The following is a 15,426-nucleotide window of genomic DNA, read 5'->3' on the forward strand; positions in this document are numbered from 1 at the left end:
AATCTAATAAAAAGAAGAGAATCGTAACAAAAACAAAAGCCCATTTTATTTTCCTTAAGAGCCTGATGACAAGAACTCAGTATCTTTGCCTCCACAGATGACTGTGAAGGATAGCAAAGATGCAATGGAACTGGCAAGCCAAGCAAAAGATTAACACCAGAGAAATGTGGTGTTTCTATTGGTTGTTTCCTTTGACATTGTTTGAAATCTTAGCACTGTGAAAACTTGGGTTCAACTCAGATGGAACAATCCTGAAGGTAGGACAAGAAGCAATGGATGGAAACTAATCAAGGACAGAAGCAACCTAGAACTAAGGAGCAATTTCCTGACAGAACAATTAATCAGTGGAACAACTTGCCTCCAGAGGTTGCGGGTGCTCCAACACTGGAAGTTTTTAAGAAGAGACTGGACAACCATTTGTCTGAAATGATATAGGGTTTCCTGCCTGAGGAGGGGGTTGGACTAGAAGACCTCCAAGGTCCCTTCCAACTCTGTTACTGTTATTTGTTAATACCAATGAGGAAATGGCTCTCTGTTAGTCTTGTTTTCTGACAACCACACCATGAGGGACTTCAAAAATATGATGGCTTGCCTGCCAGTTCTAAAGCATGCCAAAACCAAAACTCTTCCAATTTTCTAGCTTCCTTGGTGATTCAGTGCAAATGTATCTTTAAATAGAAGTGCTCTGTAAGCTTTCTCCTGCTCAGAAGTTTAACAGAACATATTTTAACAGTCTCCAGGATAATCCAAGATAATTGTTCTGTTAAACCATGGGTGTCCAATCTTTTGCCTTGCCTGGATCACATCGAGTGAAGAGGAATTGTCTTGGGCCCTATATAAAATATATAATATAGCTAATGTATGTAAATTACAAACATCCTTTATTTTTAATATTTTTTAAAATATTACTGAGCTGAGGTGGCGCAGCAGTTAGAGTGCAGTACTGCAGGCCACTTTAGCTGACTGTGTTCAGCAGGTCAGCGGTTCAAATCTCACCGGCTCAAGGTTGACTCAGCCTTCCATCCTTCCGGGGTAGGTAAAATGAGGACCCAGATTGTTGGGGGCAATTTAAATATATATATACATTGCTTACTGGTGTACACCGCTTAGAGAGTGCTTGCACTTAAAGCGGTATATAAGTCTCATAAATAAATAAATAAATAAATAAATAAAATGATCTTGTGGAGCTGCATTACTAGCTGTCCAGGGCTGCATGCAACTCACAGACAAAAGGTTGGAAACGCCCGTATTAAACAAAAATAAAAATAAAAGATGCTTTCCCTTGCTCTTCAAGGGAACCAAAATATCTGACTTACAGACTTCAAACAAAAAGCGGTGGTTAACAGATTGTCCTGGAAAGCATCCACCAGGCTCAATTTTATCAGAACTCAGTCCAATTCAGCAGACCAAAGCTTGATAGCCTGCAGTTGGGAGCACACATGACCAGAGAGCAGGGAAAGCAAGTGCCAACATCTGAACAATAGCAGGAAACCTTCAAAAGTCAGAGACCGTAGCCCTGATAACACTGAACTAAACAATGCTTCTACCTACGGCGTAGGAGAAAGTGGCACGTAGCCCTTAAGACGGCAAGTGACCCTCCCAACTGCTGAAATCACGTTCTCAAAAGCAGCCCTGCACAACAAAAATAGAACTTAATTGTTACATGCAAGGGACTCCAGTACAGTACTTTTACCAACTTCACCAAACCTCAGAGACACACACTTTGACAGGCCTACTACCGCAACTATGGCTGAACCAACCTCCCCCCCCCCCCCGAAAAAACAGCTGTAGCAGAAAAGTATATCCTGTGACATCCCGACAACCAAAGTTCAATCTCCATATTGCTTTTCGTGCTTAGGTTTCAGGTGCATCCTTGAATGATAGGGAAATACACGTTCTTTGTCAATAAGGACAACTGTTGTAAAAGAAAGCAAGGGTGGGGTTGTTGTTTTTTCTCCAAAGTCAGAGTTCTTGATTACTGAGCAACAGCAAAAAGACAGAGGGTAGCTTTCTGCGGATGCCCTGATTGCAACTCTCAGAGTTCCATGTAAGCCCCACCAACGTAGCTGGAATTCACTGATTTGGGAAATACTACCTGTTTGTCAATCTATCTGCGCTTCTGTCTCTCTTATCTCCCTTTCCATTTCCTTCCTTTTCCTTTCCTTTCTTGGCTGTCATTTCTATCATATCTCCCTCCCTCCCTTCTCTTTCCTTCCTTCCTTCCTTCCTTCCTTCCTTCCTTCCTTCCTTCCTTCCTTCCTTTCAGAACTGGCTGCCCAATTGCAGGTCAGGGAAATATATATATAACCCTAAACCAGTGGTTCTCAAACTTTCTAGTGCCGTGACCCCATCATACAGTTCCCCATGTTGTGGTGACCCCCAAGTAGGTGTGGCCACCAATAAGAGGGAGTAGGACAGCTAGGGAAAAGGGAAAAAAATGGCGGACAGCATGGTTTGGCGACCCCCATGAAATGGTCGTTCGACCCCAAATGGAGTCCCGACCCACAGGTTGAGAACCACTGCCCTAAACCCTAAAGATGGATTTATCTAACATTGCTCGTTTACAAATCCTAAAACACAGAAGCTTCTTTGAAACTAAACCCAATCGCTACAAAAAGAAGAAAAAGTGCTATAGGAACTAGCAAAAGCAATTACTTAAAAGAAGTATTGAAGGAAGAAGTTCTAAGCATTAAATCACAATTTACGGATCATCCTAAATGGAGGGGAGAAACAGGAGTGAGTATTAGGGAGGGAGTGCAAGGTGCTGATGCGCCCTCTTGTGGCCATATTGGGAAAGTATCTGTGCTTATTTATTGAGGATTAACCATGATTATGCACTGTAGCGTTGTAGAACTAACTTTGTTTTCAGCATTGGTGAAAAATGACTTTGGTAACGGCTGGAGTCAGATGCATTGCTGTAGGCCATGGTTTGTTTTATTCATGGCTTACTGAATAAGCTATAAAACATAATTTGTTATCTACAATAGCATATAATGACATCTATTAGACCAGAGGTTATCAACCTGTGGGTCGCGACCCCGCCAAACAATGCAGTCTGCCATTTTTCCCCCCTTTTCCTTAGCTGTGCTACTCCTGCGTGGGGCCTGGCGGGTGCCTTACCTCCCTTGGGCTGGGCCAGCTGGTGGCCCAGCTGGTGGTCGCCCTGTGCCGTCGCTGCCCCTTGCCAGCTACGCCTCGGCCGGCGCAGGGGGCAGCACCACGCATGCACGGCACTCCCGGGCAGGGAAAGTCCTCGACTTACGACCAGTTGGGTAGTCCTCAACGTACGACCGGTTGGGTAGTCCTCAACGTACGACCGGTTGGGGGTCGCAGCATTAAAAAGGTTGAGAACCACTGTATTAGACAGTTTGGTATAGTGGTTAAGGTGCTAGCCTAGATATAAGGAGATTGGGAATTCTAGTCCCACTTTAGGCACGAAAACCAGAAGAGGAGAAAGAGTAAGTGAGTGAATGAGTGAGTAAGTAAGTAATAAATAAGTAAATAAATATACAATGGCATACACAGTACTACAATCAAAAACAAACCATCAAATGGCTTATTTATTAAATTTATTCCCCACCTTTATTATTTTTATATATAAAACTCAAGATAGTGAACATAATTCCTCCCGCCTCCTATTTTCTCCACAACAGCCATCCCTGAGAGGTGGGTCTGGCTGAGAAAGAATAACTGGCCTAAAGTCACCGAGTTAGCTTTTATGTCTAAGGCAGAATTAGAACTCGCAGTCTCCTGATGACTGGCCCAGCCTAAGGCAGGAATGGAACTCTCAATCTCCCAGTGACTAGTCTGCAGAGGTTGTTAAGAGAATGCCACGGTTGTTAAGGGCACCAACGGTTCGCTATAGGTGCAGTTTTGCCCCAAATCTGAAGTAAATGCAAGTTTTCAGCAAAATCATTGGGAAACGTGGTCACGTGACCCTGGGAACACTACAAACAGCCATAAAGGCAGCTCTCTATCACCAAGCTCCTAAAGTTCAGTTACATCACCGCAGAGGGCACCTGACCATCAGAGCTTCAAATCCAGGTCATGTCCCCTTTTTCAGGTCAGTCATAACTGCCTACAGACTGATAGTCAAGGATTATCTGTACTTCCGAAGCAAGCAGCTAGAAAATCTGCCAATTCCTTTTTTGCCACACTGGTTGCCTTATCAACCTCCACAAAATTCAAGCTTGTGATTTAGTTCTGTGGGGAGTCGTTTTCATAATGACAGAGAATAGGGGCGGAAGGTCTTCAGAAAGTAGCCAGCTACAAGAGGAAACAGCTACCTTGACTGCAGAAGTAAATAATGGGAATAACAGGAAAGTACCTAAAGCTCCAAGAACCCATAGCATAAGCAACAGAAGGTGCTTCACAGTGAGGCATGGGAACATTTCAGCTGCAAAATAGCTGCAAGAGGAAATTGCTGGCTTAGCCACAGGAGAGGGGCATATAAATTGTGGCAAGCATGCTAATAATAATAATAATAATAATAATAATAATAATAATAATAATAATAATAATAATAGTAGTAGTAGTAATAGTCATATAGGTGGGCGTGGAATGCTACAAGTACATCAGATGGTTGAAGAAGAAAAAATGGCTTTGGAAGAATATCTGAAGAACAATGATGAAGATGCACTGACATTAGTATATCAGGAAGGCTTACTAACTACTGGAGAGACCAAACTGGCCTACAAGAAAGACCAAATGAAGAACAGAATAGAGGCATGGGAAGACAAAGCACTACATGGCCAATACATGAAAAAAATAGCTGGGAACGCAGATAATAATAAAACCTGGCAATGGCTAAGAGCAGGAAAATTGAAGAAAGAGACCGAGGGACTAATTCTGGCTGCACAAGACCAAGCCTTAAGGACAAATGCATACAAAGTCAAAATTGAGAAGACAGCAACAGACAGTACGTGCCGCCTATGCAAAGAAGCTGAAGAAACAGTGGACCACCTGGTAAGCTGTTGCAAGAAGATTGCACAGACTGACTACAAGCAGCGGCATGACAAAGTAGCAACAATGGTGCATTGGAAGATCTGCAAAAAATATCATTTGCCTGTAAGCAAAAACTGGTGGGATCATAAAATAAGAAAGTCATAGAAAATGATAAAATTAAACTGCTCTGGGACTTCAGAATTCAAACAGACAAGCACCTGCAACAAAACACCCCAGACTTAACAATTGTCGATAAGAAAGACAAAAAAGTCTGGATAGTGGATGTGGCAGTGCCTGGAGACAGCAGAATAGAAGAGAAAAACTGGAGAAGATAACAAAATACAAAGACCTACAAATAGAAATAGAAAGACTGTGGCAAAAGCAAGCAAGTGTAGTACCAATAGTAATAGGCTCCTTGGGTGCAATCCCAAAACAACTGGAGCACCACTTGAACACCATTGGCATTGACAAATTTGCTATTAGTCAATTGCAAAAGGCGGCCTTATTAGGAACTGCTTCCATCCTGCGACGATACCTGGAATACCATCAAACATCCACATCTGCCTATCCCAGGTCCTGGGTAAGGACTCGATAGGTAGACAAAATGCCAAATCCAGTCTGAACATCTGGCTGACTGTGCGATGATCCATAGTAATAGTAATAATAGTAATAATAGTTATTGTTGTTGTTGTTGTTGTTGTTGTTGTTATTATTCTGCTGTCTCCAGGCACTGCCATGTCTGGATAGTGGATGTGGCAGTGCCTGGAGACAGCAAAATAGAGGGAAAGAACTGGAGAAGATAACAAAATACAAATACCTACAAATAAAAATAGAACAACTGTGGCAAATGCAAGCAAGGGTAATATCAATAGTAATAGGTGCCTTGGGTGCAATCCCAAAACAACTGGAGCACCACTTGAATACCATTGGCATTGACAAATTCGCCATTAGTCAATTGCAAAAGGCAGCCTTACTAGGAATCGCCTCCATCCTGCGACGATATCTGTAATACCATCAAACATCCACATCTGCCTATCCCAGGTCCTTGGGAAGGACTCAATAGGTAGACAAAAATGCCAAATCCAGTCTGGACATCTGGCTGACTGTGCGATGATCAATCATAATAATAATAATAGCAGCAGCTGAAGAAACAGTGGACCCACCTGGTAAGCTACTGCAAGAAGATCGCACAGACTGACTACAAGCAGCGGCATGACAAAGTAGCAACAATGGTGCATTGGAAGATCTGCAAGAAATATCATTTGCCTGCAAGCAAGAACTGGTGGGACCATAAAATAAAGAAAGTCATAGAAAATGAAAATGTTAAATTGCTCTGGGACTTTAGAATTCAAACAGACAAGCACCTGCCACATAACACCCCGGACTTAACAATTGTCGATAAGAAAAACAAAAAAGTCTGGATATGGATAGTGGATGTGACGGTGCTTGGAGACAGCAAAATAGACGAGAAAGAGCTGGAGAAGATAACAAAATACAAAGACCTACAAATAGAAATAGAAAGACTGTGGCAAAGGCAAGCAAGGGCAGTACCAATAGTAATAGGCACCTTGGGTGCAATCCCAAAACAACTGGAGCACCACTTGGACACCATCGGCACTGACAAATTCGCCATCAATCAATTGGAAAAGGCAGCCTTACTAAGAACAGCTTCCATCCTGTGACAATACCATTAATTCAAACATCCACATCTGCCTACCCAGGTCCTTGGTAAGGACTCGATAGGTAGATAAAATGCCAAATCCAGTCTGAACATCTGGCTGTATGTGACTAATACTAATAATAATACTAACAACAACAACAATAATATCAGTATCAACTAATCAGGGGACTACAAACCTTATCGTTTAACACCATAATATGGATTATCTTACCGTTTAACATAAAGCATGTCTCAAGTGACTTTCTTCATCCACCTGTTTAATTTTTCTATTACAGCATTTCAGGAAATGCCTTTTTTAAGGTTGTTCAGATCAGGCCTGGCTGGTTCACACAATACTAAATCTTTTGCTGTATCTTTGCAACAAGCCAAAATGTAAATCATATGGTGTCTTAATGCTGCAGCTCGGTTCATAACATACTATGACTAATGGCAGCATTTCTACCACATACTGAACAAAAACGACCCCATTTTGGCCTAGTCCACAGGTAGTCCTCAACTTACAACAGTTCATCTAGTGACCATTCAAAGTTACAACGGCACTGAAAAAAATGGCTTATGACCACTTTTCACAGTTACAACCTTTGCAGCATCCCCATGACCACATGATCAAAAATTTAGATGTTTGGCTACTGCAGTGTTTCTCAACCTTGACCATTTTAAGGCATGTGGACTTCAACTCCCAGAATTCCACAGCCAGCATTGCTGGCTGTGGAATTCTGGGAGTTGAAGTCCACATGCCTTAAAATGGTCAAGGTTGAGAAACACTGGGCTACTGGTTCACATTTATGTGGCTTGCTCTGTGATCTTCTGACAAACAAGTCAACGGGGAAGCCAGATTTACTTAACAGCCGTGTGACTAACCTAACAACTGCAGTGATTCGCTTAATAACTGTGACGAGAAAGGTCATAAAATGGGGCAAAACTCACTTTAAAAATGTTTCGCTTAACAACAGAAACGTTGGGCTCAATTGTGGTCATAAGTCGAGAACCACCTGTATTGTGATTTGTAAACCCAGACATTAAACATTATCTTTAATAAAATAATAATTTGAAGTCTGGTTGCCTGGAGGAAAGTGAAACTAAAGAATCCCTGCAAGGAAATGAAGTAGAAGAAAGATGGCATAATCTTGCAGACAGATTTCACCAGCTGCATTGCCCTGCTTTGGAGACACATGATGCCATAGCTACTGATGCTTTTGAAAAAAGGAACCACTGTTTCTTTTCTCTCACCATGAAACCACAAATCTCAAAAAAAAAAAAAAAACCCTTTGGTGTCCTATTCTTCATTCATCTTTGGTTGGGCAAGGATTACCCTGCTATTTTAAAGAGCCAACCATTCCAGGAAAGGTCACACTCAGTAATACACAACCATCATTCCTAGGATACAAAGGCTACACAACAATGTTACTATTGACATTATTAATCTGTGGAATGGCTTGCTTTCACAAGATGGGGCGCTCCACCACTGGAGATTTTAAAGAAGAGACTGGGCAGCCATTTGTCAGAATGGGAAGGGGTCTCCTGCTTGAGCAGGGGGTGGACTAGAAGATCTCCTAGGTCCCTTCCAACTCTTCTTATTCTGTATTAACTAGGCCCTTTTCAGGCCAAGATATGAGAAGGAAACAGCACTGGTTGCATTTTTAGATGACCTCTGAGAAGAGAAGGATGGGGGAAGTACATCCATCTTTGCTCTTCTTGACCTCACTGTGGCCTTTATACCATCAACCATGGTATCTTTCTGGCCCAGTTGTGAGAGTCGGGGTCTCTCAAAACTCTTGACCATTTCACTGGAAGATCCTGACTTTTCTAGCACTACAAGTGGAAAAAACGATCTGCTGCTTCCCATGAAAATAATATTCTTCAATCTAATAACTCCTAGATCAGCGGTTCTCAACCTTTTTATACGGCGACCCCCGCTCACACGGACGTGCCGCGCATGCGCAGCGCGCATGCGGGGAGACGCCCCATGCGTGGCATGCATGCGCGGCGGCGCCCCCTGAGGGGGATCGCGTTGTTTGGCGACCCCTGTAAAATGGTCGTTCGACCCCAAATGGGGCCGCGACCCATGGGTTGAGAACCGCTGTCCTAGATTAATTGAAAGTTGACCTCCATAATACCCCGATTAGTTCTGTGCCTCAGTAAGGCAAGCAACTGCCTTCAACTCTCCCAATCTGTCTACCTTTCTTTCTTGCTTATACTTCCTGCAGTGGTGCCAGGAAGCCCAGCTTCAGCCTGGGACAGCCCAAGAAGCAGAAGCGAGAAAAAAGTCCCATGTTTTTCAAAAGGCAACTGCACTTTCTTGGCCTTGTTCCTTGAAAATGTTTCACTTCTCATCCAAGAAGCTTCTGATAAACTGAAGACCTGGTCAGCAGGAAGAGGAAGAAGATGGCAAAGGTCAGCTGGGGTGGGGGTAATCTAGCGCAGCAGGCAGCCAAAAGGGCATAGTAGGCATAGTAGGGGGAGCTGAATCACCCCTACGGACGAAAAGTGCCCGAATGCTGATCACATGACCAAGGGGATGCTGCAATGGCTGTAACACAAGGGCAGGGGTCATAAGTTCCTTCATTCAATGCTGTGGGTCCACTGGCCACACAGAACTCAAAGGAAGAACGGTTACCACTGGGAGAAGGCAGTCCCATGTCCAGGTTCTGACCCACAAAATGCTTTAAAGCAGTGGTTCTCAACCTTTCTCATGCCGCGACCCCATAATACAGTTCCCCATGTTGTGGTGACCCCCAACCACTTATACATCACTGGGTGCCAGGGGTGTGGCCAAAGAAAAGGGGAAAAAAATGGTGGACAGCCTTGTTTGGCGACCCCCATGAAATGGTCATTCGACCCCAAATGGGGTCCCGACCCACAGGTTGAGAACCACTGCTTTAAAGGCAACGACCAGCACCTTGAATGGAACCCAGAAGCAAACTAGTAACTTCGAAGGAGAAATGGTACATGGGCCAACTGTTTGGTGCCTGTGGTGGCTTAAGCAACGACTTTCTGGACCAAGTGACGTTTCCAGTTGATCTTGGAAAGTAGCCCCATGTAGAGCACGATGGAGTAATCAACAGGGAAGTAACCAAAGCATTAATGACAATGAGAGGTTTCGGTTTGGTAGAAGATGTGAACCTACCGATGGGTTTCGGTTGGTCATGAAACGTAAAAGATATGAATCATCAATAAGAGGCTGCTTCTCTTCTCCCCAGCATTTTACAATTCAGAAATCTAAAATCAGAAAAAAGTCAACTTTGCTCCCTTCAGACTGGAGACTACAACTCCCATCAGTCCCAGCTGGCCAAGGGCAAGGGACTCCAGATACACCCGTAAGTTGTGTTATGTCACCCACCTAAGCTAAAATGAATTATATACAAATCATCCTAGACTTACAACAGTTAATTTAGTGACCGTTCAAAGCTACAATGGCACTGAAAAAAAGTGACTTATGAGCATTTATCACACTTCCAATACAACTGTTGCAGCATCCCCATGGTCACATGATCAAAATTCAGACGCTTGGCAACTGACTCATATTTATGACGGTTGCAGTGTCCCGGGGTTATGTGATCATTTTTTGCGACCTTCTGACAAGCCAGGTCAATGGAGAAGCCAGATTCACTTAACAACCATCTTACCAACTTAAGAACTGCAGGGAAGAAAAGTCGTAAAATGGGGCAAAACTCACTTAACAAATGTCTCACTTAGCAACAGAAATTTTAGGTTCAATTGTGGTCATAAGTCGAGGACTACTTCTACCTGTTCATCTATCTTTCCCTAAAGCTATTTCTAGGACCATGCTCGGAAATTCTGCATCTTCAAAAAGTAATCATAAGCATGTTCAGGCATGTACTGAGACATCACCACTCTTGTCCTTTTCACGTAACAAACTTAAAAGAAAAAAAAAAATCCAAAGCAGAGAACATAACTTCCTTCATTGAAATTTACTTTACGTTTGTTACCCTGGTAAAATGTTCACAAACATATTTGCAAACTGCAACAGCCAATCACTGGAGGGAGGGGGGGATTTATGATTACTTCATCAATCTGAAGTGTTATTTAAGGGGTAGAAATTAGTAAACAACTATCAGACGCAATCAGCACCTCAGAGGCTTCTCTGGATTTTACTCTGATCACAAAAGCACCTGAAACCGAGAACAGGTATGGAATTAAATTATTAAATAAATAATTAAAAATATGATCTGGAAAGATATGCTCTCAGTGGTGGCGGCGATGATGATGGAATTTTATGTGCAGGTTAAGTCCCTTAGGAAAACTCTTATTGCAGTTTTAGAAGAGTAGCATTCACATGGAAATACGAGTCAACGCAACTAATGAACTAGAACTACAGAGGCAAATGCAAAATATGCATTCTTACAGATTAGTCCTGTAGTTCTCTAATGACTCAATTTATTCATTAATTACTCTACATGTGTCCCTGGGAATTTTGGGAATTGAAGTCCACACATTTTAACATCGCCAAAGTTGAGAAACAATGATACAGAAAAAAGGATGCCAACCCACCCAAGAGGCATCCAGGTTAGAATTAAGGCAAATGGGCGAGTTACTAAATTGGCAGATCTAATGGGCCTTACTTACTCCCAAGATTTCCAAACAATGTGTCACAATGACAGATTTTGGAATTGCAGCTCTAAAAGTTTTCTGGGGAAGCCTGAATTAATTGTGACTCTAAGTTGCCTAGAATCACCTTGGTGAAATGGATGGCTTGGAAATGTAATACTAATTAAATAATATTAAAGCAAGATAATTTATACAACACATGTTGTTAAGCTCTGCAATTTGTTTTTAGCACCTGACTTAAATTTCCTTCCAAGAGAAGTCCAACTGCCTCCCTCATTAATTATTTGAAATGTTAAGGTAAGCATCTAAGATTGTCCTTGTTAATTTGATGCACTTGCACTGTTTAAATTATTTTTTAGCTTTCTGGTATAGAACATTTATCTTGAAATTTGCTTCAGGGCCCCCAGTCAAGAGCAAAAATTAAGATACAAACAAGACTATAAATGGGGAAAGCTTTGCTAAGTCAACTTGTGAGGCATCAATGGAATATTTTTTGCAGCATTATGGAAGGGGTTAACCAGAGTCTCCCCTTTTGCTCCAACATTAAACTGCTATCGCTCCACCAACTGGATGCCTATTTGAAAAGCAGGATTGAAATCTTTTAATAAAATAACTGCCCCAATTGAATTTTTTAATTTTCTATTCTAGTGTTTCTGTAAAATTTGTCATTTAAATGCTCGGTAAGGTAAAGAAAACTCTGCTGGGAAGGGGTTCTTTTTTGGGGGGGGGCAGGACAGGATAGAATATTCCCACAGAAGCAAGCCATTTGTGTATGTGGGAAGGATCAGTAACCAGAATACTAGCAATGAAATCACTGTCCAAGTATGGAATTTTATATAGCCAAAGTGTTTCCACCCAGGTATAAAAGGGAAATATAAATAGGCTAAGCAAACACACACACACACAGCAAAAAAAAAAATGCCAAAAGCATCCATGAAATCTGAGAATGTTCAATGATCATAAAATATCGACTTGGGAGGAAACAGAAAAATTAGTTGACTGGCAGCTTTCAATAGCACATATCTGTGGTAGTCCTAATTTAATGCCTATGAGTATAGATAAGGGCAATCCAGAAAACCTTTAAAAGTTAGATTTCACTAGCAGATTCCAGAAAACTGAATAAGCTTATGTAAGCCTTCCAGGTAGACCAGACAAGAAACACAACCAGATGAGCGAATTCTACTTTATTATAAGGCAACATTAATAGAATCTGGCTGAAGGTACAAATCGCCCACTGTCTGTTTTTATTGCTTGATTAGTTAGGGCAGATCCTTTCCAAGTGTCTTTCACTCACATTTGCTCAGTTGTGGGCTCTTCGCCCTTTTATTTGATTGTTCCCTAAGCGGGTCTTTCTCTCTCCTGTCTTAACATTTCTTGACAGAACAATTAAGCAGTGGAAGGGCTTGCCTTCAGAAGTTGTGGGTGCTCCATCCCTGGAGGTTTTTAAGAAGAGATTGGACCACAATTTTCCTGAAATAGCATAGGGTCTCTTGCTTGAGCAGGGGGTTGGACTAGAAGACCACCAAGGTCCCTTCCAACTCTATTATTCTGTTATTCCAAGGTCATTCTTATATTCCATTACAGCTTGACATTTTAGACCAACGTTTCTCAACGTTGGCAACATTAAAATGCGTGGCTTAGGGAAGGCTGGGGGGCTGCAGTCCACACATCTTAAAAGTTGCCAAGTTTGAGGAAAACTGGTCTAGACATTCTCCCACTGTGTTCGGTCAGAGCTTTGATTTGTTTTGGGCGACGAAAGCCAATTCTTAAAGTAGCTTGAGCGAATCGATAATGTTCACTGTTACAAATACAGGATGAAGAGGCAGATGAGATGGCTCTGGCCTGTGGTGATGCTTGCAATCCTGAGCGAACTTCTCTGGACTGCTTCTGCAGCAGAGGGCGATCCCACTACGAAAGCAAAAACAACCAAGAAAGCACCAGAAAAAACAACCAAGTCACACAGCAGTGTTCCTATGCCTGCTATCCCTCTCATTTTGACTGTTTCATCTTTATGTATTTTCTTTGTCTCTCAATATAAGCTTTAAAATAAGCCTGTTTATTAGAGGAACTGTAAGTCAAATTCAGAAAAAAAATAATCTGTCTGTATCTGACAAATCTTTTGCTATCCCTCTTGTCCTTCTGAAATGTATGTTGCCTTGTTAGCAAATCCACAGCAATGTGTGATTTTTAAATTCAGTTTAGCTTTCGCATTGTGATGGTAAATGGAGACAAGAGGCTAAATTATTATTATTATTAATAATTGTTGGAACGAATGGAAAAACTTTAAATATAACTATAGAAAATTGCTGTATTAAGCAGGCTTTATCTAGAGGAAAGCTGATTGACCAGAATCTGGAATACAGAATCAAAGGCCACATCGACAAAATTGAAAGATTAGTGTCATGTATGGACTATTTTGAAAAATAATAGAAAGACTCAATCAAGACTTTTATGTAATATGTCCTACATTAAATGAAATCTGATAAAAAAAATGCTTACAAATGTATTTCTCTCATGAATTATTTGGGGGAGGAATAAAAATCGAGCAGTTCTGAGATCTGTGAACACTATTTCAAGAAAATCCATTAAAATAATAATTCCAGGAAAATATGTTCAATTTCTGTAAAGCAGCATGCAATTAATCAACTCCAATCTATTCAGTGATAGCATGAGTATATTTGTCCAGCAGTAGCTATCTGACACATAGCTTGCTACCCAAACCTGAACAATTTAAGAGCAAATACAGGTGGTCCTCGACTTATGACCAAAATTGAGTCCAACATTTCTGTTGGTAAGTGAGACATTTGTGAAATGAGTTTTGCCCCATTTTATAACCTCTCTTGCCACAGTGTTAAATGAATTACTGCAGTTGATAAGTTAGTAACACGGTTCTTAGGTGAATCTGCCTTCCCCCTTGATTTTGCTTGTCAAAAGGGTGCAAAAGGTGATCACGTGACCTTGGGACACCGCAACCGTCATAAATACATATCGGTTGCTAAGCATCTGAATTTTGACCACATGAGCATGGAGATGCTACAAAGTGTGAAAAATGATACGTCCTTTTCAGTGCTGTTGTAACTTTGAATGGTCACTAAATAAACTGTTGTTAAGTCAAGGATTACCTGTACTTTTATTAAACATTAAAAACTTACAATACATTCCCAATAATAATATATATGTAAGCCTAGTACAGATCATGTTTGCCACGTACAACTACAGCAGCATGTTATTTCGTAGAAATCTATGTGACAGGATAGGGCAGGTGGTCCTTGACTTACAACCGTAATAGAGCATGCTCATTACAGTTGCAAATGGTGACTGGTGTTAAGCAAGAGTGCCTCGCTTAATGAACCCCACCTCCTGCTCTGCCTTGAGGCGGTTGTTAAACGAACACACAGGTTAAGTGGATCACGGGGATGCCTCCAGGATAGGGGAGACCCTGGAAGGCTCCCGAGGCTCTCCCCACCCTGAAACAGCCTGTGATCTGCTTCCCACCCCTCAGAGTCCCCACAATCTTTGGACCTATTTCCCCTCCCCCTGCTGGTCCCGACAGGCCTTTCAGCCCCCCTGCCCAGTTCCCTGCAGGCCTTTGCCCCCCACCAGGTCCCCACAGGATTTGGGCCTCCTCCCCACCCCTATCCCACACTTACCTTTTGAAAACCGCCAGAGCTCTGCTGCTGCTTTCTGCAGCGCTGTAAAGACCATGTTAGGGAAGCAGAACAGATCCTTTTGTTGGGTGGCCATGTGGCACGATCCTGGAAGCGCTCGCTTGGAAAATGACTGACGCTTGTGAGATGCCATCGCAATTGCAACAACAGAACAGCCTGCTTGGCTTTGCTCATGTTAGCAAAGCAAGCTTCTCAATTGCTGGAATTGCGGTACCATCTCACAAGCAGCCACCACTTGCCGAGCGGACACTCCCAGGAGGGGGCCATGTGTCCCACCAGTGGTTTGCAGCTGTACAAACCATCACAGAAGTGCCTGCTTGGACTACCAGCAATGGAGTGCCCTGCTTTGCTCGCTGATGCTGCGGAATCCTGCAGGGATCACATTCACAAAGCAAAGCTGTTGCTGGAATCGCAGCACCATCCCACAACGGCCGCCATTTTCCGAGCAGCCACAATTGAATGGTCTCCTTCCCTACCCCGACCTCCTGAACTCCGGAGACCTACAAAAAGTAAGTGAGGAGGAGGAGGAAGTGGGGACCCAGCATAGGGGATGGGGGAAGGAGA

General features: G+C 42.4%; 1 protein-coding gene and 1 long non-coding RNA gene across 6 annotated transcripts in view; one reads left to right on the plus strand and one right to left on the minus strand.

The window, feature by feature from the left end:
- NF1 (neurofibromin 1) overlaps positions 1–15,426 on the minus strand; it is a 211,016-nt gene that overhangs the window by 109,018 nt on the left and 86,572 nt on the right. The gene's annotated exons all lie outside the window — the stretch shown is intronic.
- Positions 10,681–13,700, plus strand: LOC120307069. Its single transcript, XR_005556445.1, has 3 exons — positions 10,681–10,774; positions 11,424–11,491; positions 13,008–13,700. It is a non-coding gene; the product is annotated as an uncharacterized LOC120307069 (long non-coding RNA).

The sequence above is a fragment of the Crotalus tigris genome, unplaced genomic scaffold (genome assembly GCF_016545835.1).
Source record: "Crotalus tigris isolate CLP2741 ecotype Arizona unplaced genomic scaffold, ASM1654583v1 scf7180000017550.10884619, whole genome shotgun sequence".
Lineage (NCBI taxonomy): Eukaryota > Metazoa > Chordata > Lepidosauria > Squamata > Viperidae > Crotalus > Crotalus tigris.